Below are 25,387 nucleotides of genomic sequence, written 5' to 3' on the forward strand. Positions count from 1 at the left end.
AGGCCTGGATACAAATAATGGAGATGGGGCTCTTCAAGAAAACCTCAATGCCTTTGGATGATGGGACTAAAATTATTGACCCCATGAACTGGGTCCCTCATCCGAATTAGCTAAAGGAAGAGGCGTTCTTTTCCGCTTGTGGCCTTAGCACAATGTTTAACAAACGTATGTTGACTGATAACCGGCACTTTATGCTGTCTGTATCATTTTTGAATGGCATTTAACTTTTTAACTTTCTTTTTTGTAGAGAAAGGATTAGAAATGGTGCCTCCAGAGAAGACGCCTGCTAAGTCTGCTGCCCAGATCCGGAAGGATTAGTTGGAGAAGAAGAGGGCCCAACTGGCAACCAAGGACGATGGGGTAAGCTCTAGCTGAGCTCTTTTCACCGTCTGTATAATTTGATGTCAATTCTGATATTAACCGGTTGCTCTGTTTCTTTTTCAGACGGGGAACAAGAATGTTTCTTGCTCCCTAACAAAAATGCTAAAAAGACCGGGCGAGGAGCGTTCTCAACCTCTTTCCAAGACAAGGAAGGTTCCGGCTGCCCCTACCTCTTCTGGAAGGCCGCCTGTGCCTGACAGGCCAACCTCAGCAAGCAAGAGCCTGAAAGACCTTGGTTTAAACACCGGGTTGGCTGAGGTTGAGACGAGGGAGCTTGAGACGCCCTCGGGTCGGTAGCTTGCTATTGCAACCGGCTCCAATGCGGCTGGGGGTGGGGTGACCCCTAAACCTGAAAATCAAGGTATTGCCTTCACCTGTGATCCCCCCTAGCCGCTTGGGCCTATGCGAGTCAAGTCCCAAGCTACCCAATCAGAGGATTCTTCAGGCAGCCGACAGAATATGCTCAATACTTAACGAATGACTCTATTGGTGCAGATGCCTCTTCCTATTGGCTTGACCTCCAACAATATGCCAAGAGGATGCTGAGACCCTTACCCGGTCTGAGAAGGAGGCGGTGCCGGGTGTGCACCAGGTCAACATTGACCGCATCAATTCGCTGCTTGCTGAGGTAATTTGCCGGTTAGTGTACTTTTTTGTATAATTTACTCTCTTTGCCGGATATACCATAAATGAGAGACTAACCCTTTTCCGGCTGATTTTGCAGGTGATGCTAAGGGTAGACGGCCTCAAGGTTCCCTTGAGGAAGAAGCAAGAGGAGGTAAGAGACGCCAATAGGCGGGCAGCTGACCTTATTGACGTTACTCAATACAACACTTTAATGTATGAAATACAAACTAAAAGCCGGGAGATGAAACAGGAGGAGCTTATCAAGGAGCTCACTACGGCTGTTGACACGACCAACAAGAAGGCGACTGACTTTGAGCTGCACGTGAATAACCTCCAGGCCGATGTCAAAGGGTTGGGGGATGCCAAAAGGAGAACACCTAACTAAGGGCAGACGTCTCCCGGCTGAAGAACGAGTTGGCCTAGACGCAGGCTGATCACAAGGCCGAGCTGGCAGGCGAGCAGGACCGACTGGTTGTTGAAAATGAGCAGCACTGCGAGGCTCGCATGAAAATGGCCTGGTCCCTCATCCACCCGGACATCGAATGGGAGTTCTTTGAACTAATGTACAAGTATGCCATAGAGGTGTACGATGCTCAAACTCTTGGGCTTGAGAAGACGGCTCCCTTTGAGGAATGGGCTAGCATTGTCGAGGAAGATCAGGAGGAGGAGCAGGCGGAAGAACGAGCGTCGGCTGATGCTAATCAAGCCAAGCAAACTCGGGATGCTCCTCCACCGGCCAGGGTCAGACGTCTCGAACTCAGCAGCAGTGAGTTATAATTTTTTATTTCCGGCCTGCGTGCTAAGTATCTTTTGATGTATCTTTTTTCCCCGAAAGTATGTCCGGCTGACAATCATTTGGCTATTAGCCACTTTTATGAATATGAATTTTGCCGGCTGGGCCGATTTTGCTTCTATTTGATATTTGTTTCAAATTTTGCAATTTCCTCAATTTTTTGGTATGCATGAATATTTTTGAAAGTAACCTAATACATGCTTACAAGTAACCTAACACGTGCAGTTTACCAGGTGCATTGGCTTTACCTGCCCTTGGACGGTTGTTTGCTTGGTAGTTACCCTACCCTAAGCGGGCAGCCGTCCAATCAAGCATCCGGAGAGGTCATTAACCATATTTAAAGAAGCAGAATTATTCTCTAAGTTGGATTAGCAGACGGTGCCGGCTAGGGCCAACCTAGATTATTCGTTTAATCAGCTGCGAGTTACCCTTTGGGTATTTAACATCGCCGTTTGTTAAGATGTAGGCGGCCATTGGCCGGGCGTAGGCATCATAACCAGGTTATGAATTAGCTTCTAAGGTTTTGACCTTGCTTAATTTGGGTTTGTAACCGGCTGTAGTGCCTTTGGGCAAAGACCAGTTGTATGTGACCAAGATATCAGTTACTGTTTATGTTGCTTTGAAGCAACGACCGGTTGTATCTAGGTTTCAATAGATTATTCAAACGGCCGTGAGTTATCTTTAACTTAGATAGTCGATTAAATACGCTTGAGTTATGATTTATAGAACAATGTACCACCCAAATAGGAGATGCTCTCTTCGACGAATTCACCCAAATGGGCGTCGCCGGAACATAAGCAAGCGGTTTGAAAACTATCCGGCCATTGGCCTTATAAATAGTTGCTAAGTTTGAGACTTAGCTTATATCTACTCAATTTAGAGCAGACGTATGCCCGGTTGTGCATTGTACAGTTGGGACTTTGTACAAGAAAACATAAATAAAGCATCTTTTCATTAACTTACTCTATTTACTAAGATTTACAAGTCTTTAGAAGTAGTACTATTTCAAGTTATCTACATTCCAAGTTCTGGCTAGCTGCCTGCCGTCTAAAGTTTCTAGGTGGTAGATGCCGCCTCTAACTTCTTCAAAAATCCGGTAGGGGCCTTCCCAATTGGGGGTCAACTTTCCTTGCTCATTGGCCCTACCGGTTGCCTCAATATTCCATAACACAAATTCCCTCACTTTTAAGGGTCGTTTGTGCACTCCTCTGTTGTAAGCTCTTGTCATTCTCAGACGGTATATCACATGACGCAAGGTGGCATTGCCCCTGCGCTCCGAGAGTGAATCCAATGCTAGACGCATGGCCTCCCAATTAGCCTCTTCATCATAGAGCATGATTTGAAGTGTTGGCTCGTAATGTTCAATAGGCAGAACGACTTCAGTGCCATATGTCATGAGTAACGGGGTTTCACCGGTTTCCCCCTTTTCAATTGTTCTGATGGCCCATAGGATATGAGGTAACTCATCTGCCCATACACCGCCAGCCCTCTCAACTTTCTTTTTGATGCCGTCTGAGATGAGCTTGTTGAAGGCTTCAACTTGGTCGTTTGCTTGGGGACGACAGACAGATGCAAAACAATGCGAGATCCCTTGATCTCCCAACCAGCTCTTGAGGGTTGGCATTTCAACTGAGGGCCATTGTCAAAGACCATAGACATAGGAACCCCAAACCGGGTGATGATGTTCCTCCAAATGAAGGAGATGACATCCTTTGTCTTAATGCCCTTGACCGCTCTCCCTCAACCCATTTGGTGAAGTAGCCTACAGCAAACAAGATGTACCTCCGTCCGCCAGTAGCAGGCGTATATGGACCCAGGATGTCTATGCCCCATTTTGCAAATGGAACTGGGCTGTAGATAGCCGTCAGATCAGTGGCCGGATGGTGTATGAGTTTGCCAAATTTTTGACACTTATCACACTTCTTCACCATTTCCATGGTGTCTACCTCAAGAGTGGGCCAAAAGTAGCCCTGACGCCTGACCCTTTTTGCTAGAGGTGTGCCGCCTATATGTGATGCACAAAAGCCCGAGTGCAGATCCTCTAGAACTTCTTTCCCCCTTTCAAGGGTAACACATTCAGCAGCGGCGGGAGGTAACCCTTCGTGAAGAGTTCTCCATTATGGATCTCAAAACTTGTGGCCCGCTTCTTTAGTGCAGCCGCTTCTGAAGAGGCATCCGACAAAGTGTTGTCTACCAGATAAGCCCGGATGGCATCCTTCCAGGCCGAGCTTCGGTCAAGAACTCCAATGGGATCATGTTCAATGCTTCTTTTTTCCATGACTTCCCAAAAGATCGACCTAGGCGTATCACAGGAGGCGGATGATGCTAGCTTAGAGAGTGCATCCGCCTGATTGTTTTCTGAACTAGGCACCTGACTTAGATGAAATTCGTCAAGTGGCCCAGCCTCATCTTTGACCGCCTGCAGATATTTGATCATAGCTGGATGGGTGGCCTCGTAGTCACCATGGTATTGGCTAACAATCAACTAGAATTAGAGCAGGCATCAACTTTTCTTGCCCCTGCCGCCTTACACATGCGGATACCGGCTAGCAGGGCCTCATACTCCGCCTCATTATTCGAGGCTTGAAACTTGAACCGTAGTGCATATTCATATTTGTCCCCTTCCGAGGACTGGCATATTATCCCTGCTGTTCATAGTAGAGCTCCCGTCTACATATACCATCCAAACTTGATCAACATTTTCCGGCTGAGTCAGCCTTGTCATTTCGATAATGAAGTCGGCGAACGCCTGACCTTTCACTGCCTTCCTTAGTTCGAAAGTTATTTCCAGACTTTGCATTTCAATAGCCCATTTGAGCATTCTGCCGGATGACTCTAAGGTTGTCATTGGCCTCTTGAGGGGTTGGTCTGTATAGACCACCACCGTATATGCCAAGAAGTAAGGTTTCAACTTCTTGATTGCCATGAAAAGCGCAAGGCCAAAATTTTCAACCAAGGGGTACCGTAGCTCAGCATTCAGAAGCACATGGCTAATGAAATATACTGGGAGCTGAATGATGTCTCTTTCAGCTAGGAGAACGGCGCTGAGGGCATGATTTGAGATAGCTAAATACATATAGAGAACCTCTCCTGCTAGAAGGCTAACCAGCCGTGGCAATGAGTGTAGGTGCTCTTTCAATTTCTGGGATGCCGCCTCAGCATTTTCCCCCCATTCGAATCTAGTCTTCTTTTTAATTGCTTTGAAGAAGTAGAGGCACTTGTCACCTGACCGGCTGAGGAATCTTCCCAATGCCGCCAGACAACCGGTAAGTTTTTGAACTTCCTTGATAGTGCGAGGTGACTTCATGTCAATTACTGCCTGTACCTTTTCCGGATTGGCCTCTATCCCCCATTGATCAATCAAAAATCCAAGAAACTTCGCAGACTCAACACCAAAGACACACTTTTTGGGATTAAGCATGACCTTATGCCGCCTAAAGGTGGTGAAGGTTTCTTGGAGGTCAGCAAGGTGATCCGTCTGTAGCTTAGATTTGACTATCATGTCATCAATGTACGCCTCTACATTCCTCCCAATTTGATTAATGAAGACTATTAATCATTCGTTGGGAAGTAGCAGGCGCATTCTTCAACCCAAACGACATCACCATATAACAGAATAACCCTTGATCACTGGCGAATGCCGTCTTCTCTTGATCTTTTTTCCACAAGGGTATCTGATGGAAGCCTGAGTAGGCGTCTATGAAGCTTATCAAGGCATGACTGGCTGTAAAGTCGACCAGACTGTCGATCTTTGGAAGCGGATAACTATCCTTCGGACATGCCTTGTTCAGATCTGTGTAATCAACACACATCCGCCAGGTACTATTCGGCTTTTTAACAAGGACGTTTGCTACCCAATCCGGGTAGTAACATTGCCGAATGAACCCAGTATCCATCAGCTTCTTGACCTCGGCGACAGCCGCCTGAGATCTTTCCTCGCCATGATTTCTCTTCTTTTGCCTAACTGGCTTCTTTTTTGAATCCACGGCGAGTTTGTGGACAACAAGATCCTGGCTGACGCCTGGCATCTCTTCCACTTCAAAGGGAAAAATGACTTTGAATTCTTTCAGTAGTTGGTGCAAATCTGCACCCAACTTGGCAAAAGCAACTGTCCCCACCTTAACGGTTCATTCCGGACGGTCCGCCTTTCTCTTATTACCGGCTGCTTTGGGAGCAGGCGCGGATTCCTTGAAGTCATCAAGGTCGATGGATTCCTCGCCTTGGCCGGCTGCGGCCACAGTAGGCTTGACGTCTGAGAGATAGCACTCCCTTACCGTCTTCTGATCCCCATTCAGGGAACCCACTATCCCATCATCCCTTTCAAATTTCAACAGCATGAGGGATGGGATGATGACTGCCTTAGACTAGTTGAGGGTTGGACGACCCAAAATCAGACTGTAGGCAGTCAATTCCTCAACCACCAAGAACTTGACGACCATGTGCCATCCCTCCCCCTTTTCTCCTAGCCGGATGGGTAGGTCAATCCTCCCCACCGGGATGCACTACTCCTCCCCCAAAACCAATTAAGGGGTGAGAGACTTTGTGCATGCTGCTAGGCTTGTACTTGAGCTTCGCCAAGAACCAATAGCTGATAAGGTCAGAAGAGCTCCCGGTATCAATAAGTATCCGGCCCACTCGTTGGTTGGCAACCTTGCATTCGATGACTATGGGGTCATCATGAGGCTGCCTGACCTTGCCCCGGTCCTTCTCAGAGATGATGACCTCAGGGAAGGTGTCTTTCGACGCCTGGCCCTCATCCACTGAGTTGACCTCCAATTTTCTGCTGTTCTCCTTGGTGCCCCAGATGGTTGGACCCCCTCCCGCGAAACCGCCTACTTTAGTAAAGATTTGCTCTTCATTAGTGTCAGAGCTTATATCAAGGTTGTTAGGCTTCTTGGACGGTAGCCCACTGTTTGTTCTGGGATTACCCTTGGACTTCAGAATGTAGGACTTCAAAGCCCCCTCGCCAGCCAGACGATCCAATAACCGCCTGAGGCTATAGCAGCCATTGGTGTCATGGCCTATATCCTCATGAAAATGGTAGTACTTGCTCTTGTCTTGGCTTTTGATGGGACTTTTCATTGCAGCCGGTTTCTCAATGGTTAACCGGTCTTTAATCTCCATAAGGATGGAGGATCAGTCCTTGTTGAACTCGTACTTGGGGACGTCCGACTTCAACTCCTTCTTTTTCTTCTGGGACGGGTGACCAGAATTGTCCGCCACCCAGACCCCTTTTCTTTTGTTGCTCTCTTCTTTTTTAGCTGGCTGAGCTAGTCGACTTTTTTTTTTGTCGGAATTTTTAGGGTCCGACGGCTGCTTGATGGAACAGAGCTCCGTCGCTTGTGTATAGGCTTCAGCTTCCATCAAAGCTTCATAGAGGGTAGCAACCCTCTTTCTGACGAGGTCGAACTTAAAGGTCGACCCGTCTTTCAGACCCCTGAAGAAGTCTGTGTAGGCAACTTCGTCAGATAGCCCCTGAATCTGAATTCTCATCATGTTGAACCGCCTGACATAAGACCTTAGCCCTTCTTTATCTCCCTGCTGAATAGCTCCCAAGTCAAGACTTGTCTTTTTAGCAGGGATGTTCATATAGAAGTTGGACGTGAACAAGTATGCAAGCGTCTTGAAATTATTGATGTTTGGCTGGCAGATGGCCAAACCATTGTTGGGCTATGCCCTTCAACGTTGCCAGGAAGCATCGACACCAGGCGACGTCATCCAACCTCTATAAGCACAGGAGGTTGGTGTAAGCCATTAAGTGGTCTTCTGGGTTGGTGGTACCGTCATAGGTACCAACCAACACGTTCTTAACCTTGGCCGGCTGAGCCGCCTCGGTTATCTCCCTAGAGAATGCCAACGACTGTTCCCCAAGATTTAGCAGCTGGAGATGCCAGTCCATTGACTGGACATTTTGTGCCGCCTGACCCCTAAAGAGGGTCGGTTGTATGTAGGGTGATCCATATGGCATGTATGGCTGTTGGGGCACATACGGAGCCGGCTGGATGATCTGAGGGCCAGTGCGTGCGGACAAGCCGCGTAACTGACTCTCTCGATTTGTCTCTGAATACTTCATTGAAGTACTCTGGAAACTGTTTGGGTAAGTCGACGTTGAAGCCGACACAGACAAATGTTGACTTCTCTTTTGCTGGATTAACATCCGAGCATCCGAGTAAGTCCTTTTTTATCCATCCGGCTTGGCTTGCCGAATAGCCTTCCTTTTCCCTCCTTCAGGGAAACGGAGTTTTGATAAGTCGATCACGGGCCCATTCGTCCCCTTTGGTTTAGGGTGAGGAGTAGGCACACGATTCTTCACATGCTTCTTCCCTGAGGGAGAAGGCTTCTTGATCGACTGACCCTTGTTGGTGCCAGTTGACTTGTTTATCAGGTCCTTGATCTCCCCTTTGAAACTCGTCATGAATTTCATGAGTTCGTCTCTAGTTACGGGGGCAGCACCCTCTGCCGCCTAGGGTTGCCCAGCCGGCTTGACAGTTGGGTTGCTGGGACCAGCTTTGTCGTCGCCCCGTTCCCTTGTTTCCTTGGAACGGGTGCGTCTTTTTTTGAGTGACCCGTCTAGGGCCACATAGGTGTCGACATCGAATTCGTCACCACTCTCTTAGTCTGTATAGACCTCTACTCCGGCCAAAGGCCGATTCTCATTAGCAGGCGATACAGATTGCTGTGAAGCCATCCTAGAAGTACTCTCCCCACAAACGACGCCAAATGTTTCGAGATTTTTTGAGTCCCTCGGGAGAGTTACAATTCCAAGAATGTGCGTTGACCGTCTATACCTGTAAAACCACGGAAAACGCCGGTTAGGTAGAGTTCTGCCTCCGACGATCAAGTTAGAACGTGTTCGGATGTATAAAAGTGCGAAATATAAAGGTTTTTCTCCCGAATTCCGAGAGAACTCTGCAATTAATATTGCATGTGTTTTGTGTGTATATTTATGAATGAATGTGTAATAAATGAGGATTTTCCTCTATTTATAGTGTAAGGGGATCAGTTCCCTTTTCATGGGTTGGAGTGCCACATGTCATCAGAGGGTTGGTTCTCTCAGAACCCCTCTGATGCTGACACGTGTCAGCACACGATTGGTCCACGTGGACAGGGGTAGTTTTACCCTAAACAGGAGGAATCTAATGCCTTGAGTAACTTATCATACGCCCCTACAAACATATCATTAGACACTGCATATGGCTTGACTACAAGCACACAAAGCTTGAAATACAGGGGGTTAGAAAAATCAGAAAAGAAATTAAAAGAAATAGAAGAGTAAAAAGAGGAAGAATAATCAAAATAAAAAGAAAATGGGAAGAAATTACAACCTCTCTCTACTTGTTCTTGGGGCAATATAAACCTTTTAGAATGAACATCAAGGTTCACTTTGTCTCCATCATGCAATGGAGATATTTTGAGAAAGTTAGAGCGATAAAGCATAGAGGATGAATTCACAAGTTTAAGACTCTCTACACATGGGATATAAAAGGAAGGTAGGGTTGACTAAACATCCATGATTTTACCATTATTAGTCGCACCCTCTTCTATAAGCATGTCTGCACAAGAGTCTGTAACTTGAATTTTCAGAATTAATGGTTCTTCAACCACGAATTCATCATATAACGATTCGTCATCCTCACAAATATCTAGCATATCCACTTTGTTCTCATCATGAACACCTATTAATTCATACACGTTCTCTTGAAAATTTTCATTCTTAATCCACCCTTCATCGTCATCAAAGATGTATGGTAAGGCACTAGATTTTACAATAGAATGCGCTTCATACTTGGGAGAGGGGTTTAGAACATGCATGAAAGAATTATTGTAAGGACATGAAGAGTCATCATGATCATATGAATAACAATGAGAACAATAGCAAGGGGATGGAGTATTGGTCAAAGAAGTGAAGGAGAAGAAATTTTCTTGAGTTGGTTTAGCATATAATGTCATTTGCCACTCATATGTATCTCTAGCTAACCGCACAATAAAATTCCAACGAAAATATTCTCCACTACACAAAGACTCAACTATAAACCTAGTTTCTTCATTTAGACCCTCATAAATCACTAAACACATTTCCTATTCTTCAATTCCATGATTAGGACCAACAAAGTCACCAAGCCTATAATAATATCTCCAAAAAACCTCATTCTCAAATTGTGGAAAAAAAAATAGCCATTAAAATAAGTCCATAAAAGAGCAAGAGAACCTGCAAACACAAGAATTAGTAGAGAAAAAAAAGGAGAAAAATATATATGTATATATACACACACACACACACAAATTAGTCTAACCAAATAAGAAGCTAAATAAAATTAAGTTGTCTCCCCGGTTGTCGTACACCTGTCAAAAATAATTTCCTTACAAAACCAACTAACAATGTAGTAGGGTAAGTAAGGTCGAATCCACAGTGAGATGACTATTTAATCTAACCTCCGAGAATTTGGTGAAACTCAAATGTCACGATGTTGAGATAGAAAAGTAGTATAAATTAAAATAGGAATAAAAATAATAAAAAGGCCTAGGGTTATGGTTCACCATGGTTATAGTTCTAAATCTATCAAAATACCATCAACAATTCAATTAATCAAGTATCTAGAGCAATTGCTAAGCCTATGGCCGGGTCTTAACGCTCTCAATTCAACATATGTAGTTCGGTCGCTAACATAATCAAAATTACTAATTGTAGGTAAGCCTCTAAAAGTAAAATCTTTTGATTCAAACTCTTATTAACGATAATTAATCAAACAATTGATCAGGTTACAAGATTAACATTATAACACTATCAATTAGAGATATGAATAATCAAAATATCAATAACATCAATCAAGATTCATAGTATAAACATGGATTCCCAAACCCTATAAATAAACTGCTCAAGCATGAAATAAATAATTAAAATCTAAATTTAACAAAGAAATCATAATTAAAAGAGAGAAATAAAATACCTCTAAGAATCACTGTAACAAACTCAAGAGTAATCCATGGAATTGCCCAAGAGAAACTATGGCTAGAGAGAAAAGAAAACGAACGTAAAACAATAATAAAAAGCATAAGGAGAAAATACATCTCCTTGAGTATTTATAATTCCTTAATTTCTAATCAAAAATAAATAAAGAAAATAAATAAAAAAAATATAAATTACACAAGTTGTCAAACAATTGGACGATTGAAAATGACATGGCGCGAAGATGCTCGATAAAGATGGCCATCCGACCCAAGAACCAAGCCATAACGAGCAGCCATGATGGTCCATATATGTTGGCACGTTGTTGGACTTCAATAAGGCATTGCTACACCAGCGAGCTATAACTCACTAGTGAGCGAGCTATCGCTCGGTGCTTGCATCAAGGAGCGCAGGGGCGAGCTATAGCTCCTTAGCGAGTGAGCTCTCGCTCAGGGCTACTGTTGCTCTCGGCATATGCGAGTTAGCCTGCGAGCTCTCGCTTACTCGCTGCTGGGCGTACCATCGACTTTACAGGCTTGTAACTTCTAATGCAAAGATTGTATATAGGCGTGTGACCTACTGTTGGAAAACTCTTCAAGTCTAGTTTCCAATGCAACTTGAATCAGTTCAATACGATCTAAAGAAATCCAGTTATGGTCAAAAGAGTGAACAAAGGTCAGTTTTGACATATCGTTCATCACCATTTAATTTCGTTTTCAACTCAAATTCAATTCAGAAAGGCACATAGTGATCCTTGTGAATGTTATGTCCATTTTCCATGCACACTATAATCAAAATCAACATCCACAAACATGGGATTTTTGGTTAATAAACTCAATTTATCGGTTTCCATCCAAATATCATCCGAGTCAACTCCAAACACTTCGAAAGCGTCTAAATGACTATAAAATCACCTGAAACATCAAGAAAAACACAAATAGGGCGTAATAGAGTACAAAACAAACACATCATACATTTGCGACCTAAAAAGCAACAAAAAGACCTTAAAAGCAACTATAAAAGTAGTGCCTATAAATCCAATATAAATACGACTATCACTTATCAGTGATGGGTAAAGTGAATAATGGCGAAAAAGGTGGGGGTTGTGCAGTGTTTAAAGTAGAGAATAAAGGAATGAAATTTAAAGAAGTTGAAAGCTCGGCATTAATGCTGGTAGTTGGGATAGCAAAATAGCTTGAGTGGTGCTTCTTCAAATAAAAAAAACTTACTATAAATGCTATCCAATCCACATCTCCTCTCAAGGGGGCAAGTCATTAACACTCCCTTATTACTTTTTGAGGCTCGAGGGAAAGCAAAATCAGTAAATAAAAGCTCAGAGAACTAAGGGAGGCTTTGAATGGTCAAGCAATAAATACGGGTGGATGGAGGATAAATTACTCACCTTAGCAAAATAGGAGCAAAACTGTTTCTTAGCAGCAGAAGTTTGAATGGTAATACCTGTGTTATCGAAGAAAGACTCAGAATAGCTCCGTTTTTTACCCTGTTTGCTGGAAGTAGGACATATCAATTTTCTCCATCGCTCCCCCCTGTTTTTCGAGTTTTGTAGAGCTGGGATGATTACCGGGTCGATTTCTTTTAAACCTCGGCGAGACCTTATTGACAATTTCGATTGAATTCCTAAGCCGGATGAATTCTGATGTGCTGAATGTTGTGACTTTGCTGGAGAAGAGGAGACTGCCACTCATCTTTTCTTTGATTCATGCTCTGTTACTTCCCCCGACTTCTCTGTGATTCGCACATTGTCAGCAGCCCTTTTCCGGGGTCCATTGCTCGGACCTGAATTACCCGAGTTGTGTGAAGATGATGATTCCGAGTCCTGGTTGAGTGGTGAGAATTATGGGAGTCGTCACTTCCCGACGATCCATTTCTTGGAGAATTGTGTGGTGGAGTATGCTCCGAAGATGAACTCTTTGGACTTGGGTGAGGATACACCCGAAGATTAACTCTTGTCGTTCTGAACCTCTCTAAATCATCTAGCCCCATGATCTTTATTGTAAACAGAGGGGTTAGTGGGCGAGCTAGTAACCGATCGTACTTAAGCCCACATAAACCTCTAATTCTATAACTGACTTCTCTTTGTGCAAGACTGATTGGAGCTCTGCACATTGCTTATCTATGGCCTATTTTTCCACAGCCATTGCAGAAGGTGAAAACACCTTCATATCTCAAGAAGACCCAAGTTGCTTTTGAAGAGGAGATTTCAATTTGTAGAAGAAGCTAGGAACTAGAGGTTTAATTTGTTGACTAGAATCACCACTTTAGCCCTCATTAAACTGTGAGGTCTATCATCCCTGGAGAGCTCATCAAATCTGATTATTCTTCTTACTCGTTCCAAAATTCTTCTTGCCATTTGGGGTATACATTCTTCTGTTGGAATGCTTTCCACTTTTATCCATTTAGACGTTTTTGAGAAGTCCATTTTCATGACATTGGATCCCATCAGCCATCCTTTGAAAACGATAAACGCTCCTTTGTATGAAGCTGATCTCAAAGACATTAGATTGTCTCTATCTTCCCAGGAGGTGCAGAAGAAGAAGAATTTATCCTTGGTGTGGCTAACTTTTTGTATTGTGATTGCAGTGTTTGTCTTCCAAACATTATCAACCCAGCTTTGTAATTGGATTTCACTAAACTCCCTGGCATCAAATACTTTAGCTACTACTGCTAGATTGTATTTGTCCACATCCTCTGGGTTATCATATGGGAGTTTTGGGATTCCAATTCCCATTCTATTCAAGAGATTACTCGAGCAATGTTGTGACATTTGGTGGAGTGAGCGAAAGGCTTAGTGAATTGCTTTAGAAACTAATCAGTAAGGTGGGCAAGAACAGGGCAAAGAGCTAAGTAATATCAAGCTCTCTAGTGGTTAACACTTGATGAGTCAGATTGAAGACAATACAGCTGTTGCATATTTCTTGTTAAACTCCATATGAGTACTCCACTTCCTCCCCTGACGACAGCGGCGGATTTATGATTTCAAACTAGGGGTAGTACCGGATTCAACAAAAAATAAAAAATAAAAAACAGTCAATGGAACAAACTGGGTTGAATTTTTATATAATGTGTATTGAAGTGGCAAGTATACTTTTTTTTTTTTTTTTTTTTTTGAAGTGTCCCATTTTGACGTTTGTGCTATTCACATATATCACTTTGCCTAATATTAGTGCTTTACACATACGATTTAACATATTCATTTGGATATTTAGCTTGTTATAATCGTCTTAATGTATAGTTTGATTTTCAACTATCAACGTTTATATTATTGATATTATTAGTCAAAATTATATGTTGGCATATGTGTCAATCATACCGAGAGGGAGTAATTATTAACCATTAAATAATAATATTTTGATTGATTTTTTTTTCTTACAAATAATTTATATTCTATATATCAAAATACTACAATCAAATTTTTTGTTGTATATAAGAAAAACAATTATCAAATAGGATCTTTTATATAGTACATTTAAATGTTGAATAAATTTTTTTACTAATATTAAACCAAATTATTGCAAAAGTTGAGCATTAGAAAACATGTTACTCGGTAAAATAATGGGAAGAATTTCAATGAATAACAAACAATGTTATTTATACTATACTTTTCTGGAACTTATTTTAAGGACAAAAGTTTTTTTTTTTTTCGGGGGTAGCACGTGCTACCCTGTGTTCCTCTGTGGATTTGCCAGTGAATGACAATGTAAGCTTCCTCCACCCACCTTTACCAACACCACCATTTCTACTATCCTCATCATGTCCACCATCTCCACCTTCCACTACTAAAACCTTCCCGACGACATCGACGGTTGCGCTGTCAAATTTAACCACACCAAGCTTTGGAAACCTATCATTTTCAAATTTTCGATCGGACAAAAAACTAGTTAAATTGGGTTTTTTTTTATAATAATTGTGGTAAATTTAACATCAATGACAACCATGATTTTGTTAATCATAATGTGAAATTCATGAAACTTAAGTTTTCCTGAATGCCTCACTATAACTAAAATCCCTAGTTTGATTTTAAAACACTAATTTCATTTCAAAACCACCAATTTAAGTTTTCGAAAGCATAAAACAACAATAAATACCTTTTTTCTCGATTGCATAAGCAAGGAGGATATTTTTGAAACCCTTATTTTAGTTTTCACATTTCAATTTAAGGATTTTGCCTATATTTGAGATAGTTGAATCAATAAAGAAGGGAAAATCGTGAGAAGAAGGAAAAAGAAGTGGGAAAAGTAAGAGGCCCGAAGTGACGTCATGCAAGAGGCTTTTGGCAAAGAGATGGTAAATTTTGATGTTTTAGAAAACAGTTGGTGATAAAATGAAAAAAATAAAAAATTATTGGGAGTAATTACTAAAACGTGAATTATAGTAGGTGGTAAATATCAATTTTCCTAATCATTTTTGTAAAATGAGTAATCAAATATTTTTTGAACTTGTATATAATAAGACTCCTTTTTCAGACTTTTCTTGTTGTGGAGGTTGAAAAATATTAAAGTAACAATAATGCTCGGAGCTGAGTTCCCTCTGGGTTTTCCTTGGGAGGGTTTGTCTAGGGTTTCCTTTTCTTTGAAGGTCTCTTACTCGATTTTCATCGAGTTTGAGTGTTCCGTTTCTGAATTTACTTATAGAGTATGACTGTTTGATTGTTTAAACCTGTTCTAATGGAGAAAAATCAAGCTACAAATAATTTAATTATAGAGAAAGAGGGCAAGGGTTCCGAATTGAGAAACCTTTAAAGGAAAGGGAGGAGGAGGCGACTGAATTGGAAGATGAAGAGATAGATGATGATGATGCTCGTCTAGAACTTGGACTAATTGGAAGATTATGGATATCTAGACATGTCAATGCATACGCTTTCATTAACACAATGAAGGGAGTTTGAAAACCGAAGCATGGAGTCGAAATAAGCAACATCGGATAAAACCTTTTCATGTTCCAATTCCATCACGTACTGGAGAGATAAACACAGAGTCTGGAACGAGCAACCCTTGCATTTTGACCATCATGCACTCTTGTTTGGGAACTCGATGATGCAGTGAAGTCATTTGATGTGCAACTTTTTGAACTTCTTATGTGGGTAAGAATCTACAACTTGCCTTTGAAAGGGAGACTATATATTATGAATGTTGAAAAAATAGGGAATAAACTTGGCACTTTCATCAAACTTGATAACACTGGAGCGAGGGAAATTGACAAGTTTATTCGGATCAGAATAATTATTGATGTGGGAAAACTAGCACTGTCAAAACGGTTTGACAGTTCGGTTTCGGTTCGGTTTGAAATCGGTTCGGTTTGAAATCGGGTCGGTTTGAAATCGGTTCAAATGTCTTACGGGTCGGTTTCGGTTCGGTTTAAATAATTATCGGTTCGGTTCGGTTTCGGTTTATTCTTGAACGGTTTAAATTCGGTTCGGGTTATAAACGGTTCGGTTAGTAAACGATTCGGTGCAAACGGGTTGCGGTTTGTTAACGGTTCGGTGTAAACGGTTTTTAACCCGGTTTAAATTCGGTTCGGGTAGTAAACGGTCCGGGTTGTAAACGGTCCGGGTAGTAAACGGTTCGGTGAAAACGGGTTGCGGTTTGTTAACGGTTCGGTGTAAACGGTTTTAACCCGGTTTAAATTTGGTTCGGGTTGTAAACGGTTCGGTGCAGACGGGTTGCGGTTTGTTAACGGTTCGGTGTAAATGGTTTTTAACCCGGTTTAAATTCGGTTCGGTTTGTAAACGGTGCGGGTTGTAAAAATTCCAGGTAGTAAACGGTTCGGTGCAGACGGGTTGCGGTTTGTTAACGGTTCGGTGTAAATGGTTATTATCCCGGTTCAAACAGTTTCAGGTTGGAAACGGTTCGGTTGTTTTTTGGTTTAGTTTTATTTTAGTTCGGTTATAACTGGTTCGGTTCGTTCACGGGTTTGGTTCTTCTACGATTTAACATTATTTAGATCGGTTTTATTTCAGATTTACTAAATTACGGTTCGAGTCTGTTTTTGATTTCAAAAAATTTTGTACTACTTTCTAACTTTTTGCTAGTTAACAAGTTTTATATCAAGCCGAGACTTCATCACTTCATATTGAGGCATCATATTATATGCAAATTCTCATTAATTTTATAAATACATATCATGTTATGATTTAAGTTTAGCTATACTGATCTTACTAGTTTATTATGAAGTAGATTATAAAAGTTTAGTGCATTAATGTATTATTGTTTTACTATCAGATTATTATCTGCTTCTGATTTGATCATTTAGTTAATAGTGTCATAATCATGATTTGATGAGTTGTTGTGACATCGAAATTTGCAATTTGGTATTCGATACTTAATTAGTCAACAAGACTGATAATTAAGACTCGTTTATCATTATATATTTGCATAAAGTTATACATGAAGATATTACAGAGTAGTTTGATTTGTATAATGAAAGAAAACATTAATGAAGAAGAAGGTAATGTTTATTCCTTCAATCGATTATACAGATACATAACATATAACCATCTCATATTCTCATAGTTAGATATTATTAGTATAAAGGGATGAGAAACATAAGATTATTATATTTTTGTATATCCTTTACTGGTTTACCCTTAAGGCTTAAGTCACTAATTAGTAATTAGTAATTACTTAATTAGACTAACAAGTTAATCAGAAAGAGTAACTTTTAACTTGAGTCTAGTAGATCAAATACTGAAATGGTATTAGTATATTACCGAGTATGATAGTCTAGTACGCTGCTAATCTGTTATGCAGCTATGCTAAATTGACAATTGCTCATATAGTCATATTAGTCAATCACTCATGTAGACATAACTCATATCTAATTAAGTAATTTGTATTTATGTACTAATCTACTAGTCAACTATATCATTTATAAGTTTACACGATTACAAGTGTATTGCTTATAGGTACAGCTAAACTGATATAAATATAACCATATAACAAATCCGTAGTACTTCTAACTCTCTAAGATATGACATCATTATTTATTGAACAATTTTCGATTTTTTATTAATCGCAACGCCTAGAAATTACACGCTAACCGATTCACATTTTATAATTTAAAGAACTTAATATTTTAATGTGTTTGTTAAAAAAAATTATAAAAGCTGATATTATGAAGGTGAATATCGTTTTATCGGGATCCGAGAAATGTAATTAGTTTTTTTTTAAGTCATGTAATTAATTAATTGTATAAAAGTTTGTTTAATGTTATTAAAATAAAATTAAAAATTTTGATTTTTACAAAGTGGAAAATTAATTTCATTTTTTTGGTTGACAATTTCAACAAAATATGGTGGGAAATTTCCCTCCAAAAACCAAAAGGAAAAACACATTTTAGATTTAGAATTTAGATATTTTGATTCTTTAATAATTAAATAAACATGTGGTTCATATATTATGCAAAAGAGAAAAAAAAAATGTTAAACGTGAAACTGTGAAAGACTGAAAGGCAATTAGGTTCTTCATTCATCCTCTTCATTCATCCTCTTCATTCCACAACATTCACCGTTCTTCTTCTTCATCCTCAAATCGAAGCGTTGAATCCTCACTCACTCTCAAGTTCTCAACTCTCAAACTCTGAACTCTTAGCCTTCAATAGCTCAAAGGTAAATTTTAGTTAATTGTTTTTGTTTTCGTTTCGTTTTTTTCGATTTTTTTTTCGATCTCTCCATTCTTTTTTTTTTTCATTCTCAAGTTCTCCATCTTCAAATCTTCCTCTCCTTCAAGCCGTCACTGCTCAAAGGTAATTTTATGTTAATTTTTTTGTTTTCATTTCGGTTTTATGTTGCTGATTCGTTGTTTGCAGGATTTGCATGTCTTTATTTTTTGATTTTTACTTCTGATTTGTTCATATAATTTCATATAATTTCTGATTTGTTCATATAATTTCTGATTTTTTGATGTTGTTCATGTAATTTTTAATTTTATTGTTCTTGTTGTTCATTTAATTTCTGATTTTTTAATTTTATTGTTCTTGTTGTTCATTTTTTGTTATATCTATTTGTGAGGTGTTCTGGCCTTACCAGCTTTGGCTATGCTCAGTTCTGATCAGGGTTGTGGTTGTAGTACCATGAGCAACAATTGAGTTGATTTGGTTACCTTATTCATGCTCGTGGTTTCTTTTCGTGTTATTAATTGTGCTTGGTTTTTTTCAGGCTGCTGTGCTGTTGCTGGTCTGCCTTTGTGACTGTTTGCTGTTTGTTGAGCATTTAAAATGTATGGCTTTGTCTATAATGCTCTATTAGTCTTCAAATATACTGAATGCTATCCTTTGTTCTATCAGCTGCATTGTTCTCTCATTAGTGTTTCTGTTTATGTGGGTTAATGCTGAATGCTAGCAGGAATTTTTGATTTAAGTTTGGGTTTTGTTTTGTTGCAAAAGTGCAAGTGCATTCAGATAGGAGTTGTCTAATAGTGTTTAGTATATTTTAGGACTGAATTGTAGATGGACTACCTCAGCTTAGAGCATGTAGTACTAGCTAGGGTCTGTCCTGTGCTGCTGCTGTTCTAATGTCTGGCCAGATCTGCTAGATGTACAAGGCTAGATTGTAGGATCTGCTGGGTTTTTTCTGCCCTGTTCAGAGCAGAGTCTTTCTGGCCATGGTTTGTGCTGTCCTAGTTGATGTCTCTGCTGCAGGCTGGGTGCTGGGGTTGGTTGCTGCTGGTTTTCTAGGGTATTGCAGCTGTGGTTTTGCTGTCGTCTTGTGTTAGCTGGGCTGTGTTGTCTGTCTGTTGCTGGGCTAGGTTGCTGGTGTGCTTTGCTTGAAGCAAGCAGGTCCGGAGCTGCTGTGTTAATTTGCCTATTTTTTTTTATTTGCCCTTAATTTGCCTTTTTTTTCACTTGATTTATACAGTTGTGTTTTTGTTTTTTCAGCAATGGAGCAAGAGTTTATTGGTTTTGATGAGGATTCTACTGTAAAGAATCAAGATTCTACTCAACGTACCACTAGTGGTAGTAAGCGTGGACGAACATCAGATGTTTGGAGGTATTACACCTTTTTTTGATAAGATGGTTGGTCTTGCTCCGATAAAATATGCTCGATGCAATGTTTGCGGTAATGAATATAAAACTCCAGGTAATGCTGGTACTTCAACTTGTAAAGCTCATACTAAGACATGCATGAATAAAAATCCACACCATCCTGGAAATCATGAAAGTGGTGTTGAGCTCCTGTTTAATCAAACACGTCATTTACAATTGCTTGCTAGAGCTATAATTTTGCATTCCTATCCTTTAAGTATTGTGGAGCATCATGGCCTTAGGGAAGTTTTTACGAATTTGAACCCCAACGTGAATCATGTGTGTAGAAACACTATTTTGAAACATTGTATTGATGAGCATGATAAGTTTAAGTCTTTGTTGTTGCAATCTTTTTCGGGAATTGAAGGTAGAGTTAGCTTCACTTGTGACTTGTGGACATCATGTACTAATCGAGGTTATCTTACTTTAACGGCACATTATGTTGATAAAAATTGGTGTCTTAGGTCTAAAATTCTGAATTTTAGATATTGTGGTCCTCCTCATACTGGTGTTGAGGTAGAAAAATTTGTGTTAAAACTTATTGGGGAGTGGAACCTTCAGGGTAAAGCTTTTGCAATGACTGTTGATAATGCTCGATCCATGGATGTTATGGTTAACCTTTTGAAGAAAGATTTAATGTTGACTTCTCCTCTTCCTTGTAATGGTAAATTTTTTCATATTCGATGTTCAGCTCATGTCTTGAACATTATTGTTCAAAGAGGTTTAAAAGAAGTTGATAGTAGTGTTCAAAAATTGCGTGAGGTTTGTAAATATATTGATTCTTCAGATTCTAGACTCACTCAATTTGAGCATGCTCTTCATGAGGTTAACTGTGTGTTTAATGGAAAGTTACGTCTTGATGTTGTGACTCGTTGGAATGCCACATATACGATGATTCGAAAAGCTTTGGAAGCAAAGGAAGCCTTGAAATTGGTTATTGATAGGTTTATAGGTTATGAATTCAAACTTTCGAATGATGAATGGGATACCCTTACTAAAATATGTAATTTCCTAAAGCCATTTCATGAAATCACTGTGTTATTTTCTGGTTCTGAATATCCTACTGCAAATTTGTATTTTGCTAGTGTTTTAAAAATTGAGCACACAATAAGTAAAGCCCATATAGATCCTAAACTTGCACCCATGGCAAAAGTTATGCTTGAAAAGTTTGAGGGCTATTGGGATGAATATAGTTTGATCCTATCAATTGCTATTGTTCTTGATCCTCGTTATAAGCTTGTTCGAGTGATGAAGATGTTAAAAGTGCTTTATGTTGATGAGGCATGTGTTGAAAAGGCGAAGGTGATTAAAGATGCTCTTTTGGAGTTGTATAACTTTTATTCTTCTTTGTCTTCCGGTTTTACATCAAGTACAAATGCTCCACCCTCCATCCCAGCTGTTATCGAAAATTCAAATAGTCACTTGGATGATGATATATTCAAGGTAATCAATTTCTGATTATTGTGGTTTACAAAATTAATAATTTTATGTTTTAATTTTATTATTTAATAAAAGCATTTTGTTTGAACTTTTCTAGTATGTTGATAATGATGATGATGAGGAGGATGACACATCAAATCGGCCATCGATGGAGATTGATTCTTATTTGTGTACTCCTCGACAACCAATTTATGAAGGGAAGAAGTACGATGTTCTTAAGTATTGGGAATCTCAAAGTAGTGTGTACCCTATATTAGCTGTTATGGCTAGGGATGTTTTGGCCATTCCTATTACATCGGTAGCCTCAGAGTCTTCTTTTAGCATGGGTGGTCGTATTTTAAACAAGTATAGGAGTGCGCTTTTGCCTAAGAATGTTGAGGCGTTGGTGACCACACAAAATTGGTTACGTGGTTATGATTGTGATATTGAAGAAGACGTCCTTGAAATTTGTAAAGAAGTGATAGATGAAAGTTTTGCATCTAATTAAGAAGACATGGATGTTGTATTGTAGTGAACTAGTGATGCTTAATATATATTGTGTTGCTTCATTGCTAAAATGTTTTAATCTCATAGAACAAGTATTAATAGTTTTAGTCACATTACATATTGATATGTTGTTCCTTTTTTTATCTCGAGTTATTGGTTATTATTTATGTCCCGCTAAATATTCATCTTGACCTGCAAACGACTCACTTCGTAAATGATCTGCATCGACCCACACTGACCCACCCAATAACCACTCCTAGTAGTAAGTAGTTTGTAAACGGTTCGATTTATAAGGATTCGGTTCATAAATAGTTCGGTTTATAAATGGTTCGGTTTATAAACGGTCCGGTTTATAAACGGTTCGATTTGTAAACGGTTCGGTTTGTAAACGGTTCGGTTTATAACGGTTCGGTTTATAACGGTTTTTATGCCAGTTTAAACGGTTTCGGGTTAGAAACGGTTCGGTTTATTTTCGGTTCGGTTTCCTTTCCAGTTCGGTTTAGATTTGGTTCGGTTCTAAAACGGTTTAACATTACTCGGATCGGTTCGGTTTCGGGTTTACTAAAATGCGGTTCGGGTCGATTTTCGGTTTCAAAAAATCGGTTTTTAATCGGTTCGGTTCTCATTCGGATCGGTTTGAATCGGTTCGGTTTCACCGGTTCGGTTCGGTTTTTGACAGTGCTAGGGAAAACTCTTGCTAAATAAGTTAAACTGAAATTAAGGGGAGGAGTGGAGGAGTATTTCGATGTAAAGTATGAAAAACCACCATTATTTTGCTTCCATTATGGGAGATTTGGATATGGAATTAAAGATTGTGAAAAATACAAAGAAGAGAAAAGGGTTGAGCAAGAACTTTGGGGTGTGGCTAAAAGCCTCACCATGGAAGAACAACATATTGACGGAAGGGAATGAGAAGAGTAAGCAAAAAGGGCAGTGTCATAAATCCCTTTTTGTCACAAAACCGAAGCAAAATCATGAAAAAGATGAGGTAATCCAGCAGGTCAAAGAAGTGACTAGAAAGCTTGTTGAGGTGGGACTTGAAATTCTGACAGAAAGGGAAGGGAATTCTAACTTGGATGACAGTAGGAAAATAAACATCTCAACAAATTCTGGCGGGAATATTGCCGAGATTTCTACTTCAGAGCAGATGAAAAAAGGTTGGAGCATGCTCCCTAGACAAATTGTAAAGGAGATAGGAGGGTAGGGAGTACTATAATTAAAAAAAAGAAACATTGAGGATGTGGAAGGGGATGATGTTGATAATATGGGATTTGAGGATGCAGACTTCATGAAGAGAAGGAAGGTGGATATGGCTACTCGGGCCTCGCAACTTGGGCCCTCAGATCAGTGACTCATGAGTTACACTCTCTCGTGGAACTGTAGAGGATTAGGGAGTGTCTCTGCAGTTAAAGCTCTAAGAAGAATTGTTATCTTGGAAAATCCCCATTATGTGGAAGAAGGAAGAAAGAGAAGTTGAGGTATTGCTTTGCTTTGGAGAGATTTGCTGGATATTGATGTTACTTCTTTCTCGATCAACCATATCAATGTAAGGGTAACAAATAGGAGTAAAGGAGTGTGGAGGTTTACTGGTTTTTATGGCCATTAGGAGGATGAAAATAAACATGAAACGGGTGCTTTGATGAAAAGTCTCTTCACTAACATTTATGAGTCGTGGTTATGTGGTGGTGATTTTAATTAACTTGATGCTAATGGCAAGTGAAAAACAAAAGGGCAAGGATCACTACAACAAATACTCCCTCTGTCCCAAATTACTTGCAACGTTTTGGCTTTTTGCACTATTCACACATCTCACTTTGACCATCTTTTCTAACATATGAAAGCCAATGTAATCATGTAAGATGTTGCTGGGTCACTTTTAATGTATAGTTTCTTAATATAAACTTTTTATAGCTTTTATAAATATATAATTAAAGATATCAACGGTCAAACATGTGCATCGGCAAGCGTGTCCAGTTAAAATATTGCAAGTAATCTAGGACAGAGAGAGTAATGCTTTTTACAGCAGTCAAAAATGCTTTTTACAGCGGTTTGTGGACCGCTATTAATCGCCTCGCTGTAAAAACCCATATGAGCTTTTTATAGCGGTATATATAATCGCTATAATATGTGTATCTAGGATTTCGCAAAAGCTCTTAATTACAGCATATTAAAACCGCTGTAAAATGTGTGCTATTAATGGTATTGCCGCCAAATTTCAAAAAAAACATTTTGTAATACCGCTATTAAAGCTTTTTTTTGGAATATTTTATAGCAATAATTTTTCCCTGTACTATATGTTTTCTTCCATCATAACCTAATACATGTTTCAAAATACTTATGCAATAAATAGGATATAAAACAATGATAATTTTGTATTAGTATAGAAGATCTAATAAAGAGTTTTACAAAGTCATAATAAAACTAACTTTTGAAATAAATGTGTTCTAAAAAAGGCAATAGATCAAAATACACAAAAACACATAAATTTGTTGATTCCTTCAACATAGCTACATTTGTTGGACTACGTAGTGCACCCACTGAGTTCTCACTTCATCAATCTGAGTTTGATCATACCTTGAGAACTGAAAATCAGTTAAGTACTGCAAAATAACAATATAAGAATATAAGATAGCAATATGCATATAAAACAAAGTAAATACATTTTGTTATGACGAGATTATAAGTAAATCATATATATTAACATATTAACTTATGAGGTAACTAGTTAAATATACAATGAAGACTAAAGTTTGCTCCTTTAATAAAAGTTTATAACGATTTTAAAATTAACGAGGCTGAGGTTTTTCGTGAGGCCATTTAGTTTTGCCATTTTGAAGATTTGGGGTTCATGGGGCATAGCTTTACATTGAACAATAATAGGGGTGGAAAACATAATATTCAAGAAAGACTCGATCGGTTCCTCGCTAATTATGCATGAAGAATGTTGTTTCCTGGCTCTTTTGTTTCTCACCTATCGAAGAGAAGATCGGACCACCTTCCCATATTGTTGTGTATGAAAGATATTATTGGGCCGTTGAAGAAAAAAAAGATATACATGTTTAAAGAAATGTGGCTTAGGGAAGAAACTTGCAGGGACATTATTGAAAGTGCATGGGATCGAAAGGGCGATATTTGCTCAAAAATTGCACACACCACATTGCAATTGAGTGCGTGGAGTCGACATAAATTCGGAGACTTTGTTAAAGAGCTTAAAGATTGTAGAGCTTAAATGGAGTCTTTGATGGGTGAACCGGAATCGGAAGAGACCTTAGCCAAGATGAGAATGTTAGATGCCAGGATGGATGATTTGGAGAGGAGAGAAGAGGTTTACTGGAAAAAACGAAGTAGGTAAGAGTGGTTGAAGCATGGGGATAAAAATACGACCTTTTTTCATAAGAAAGCACAACAAAGGAAGGCCAGAAACCAGATTAATAGTATCAAGGATGCTCCCGGAATTGAATATGATGATGAGGAACAGATTACAGAAGTTTTTACTCGCCACTTTGAGGAGCTTTATTCCACAGGGTGCCAAATTGATGCTGAGACTCTGAGAGTGTTGTTGACAAAGTCACGGCCGCCGCCTCAATTACAAACGAACAATGGGTTGATATGGTTGCTCCGTATAATGGGGAAGAAGTAAGAGAGGCTTTGTTCCAAATGCATCCGACAAAAGC

The sequence above is a fragment of the Chenopodium quinoa genome, unplaced genomic scaffold (assembly GCF_001683475.1).
Source record: "Chenopodium quinoa cultivar QQ74 unplaced genomic scaffold, ASM168347v1, whole genome shotgun sequence".
In the NCBI taxonomy this organism is placed as follows: Eukaryota; Viridiplantae; Streptophyta; class Magnoliopsida; order Caryophyllales; family Amaranthaceae; genus Chenopodium; species Chenopodium quinoa.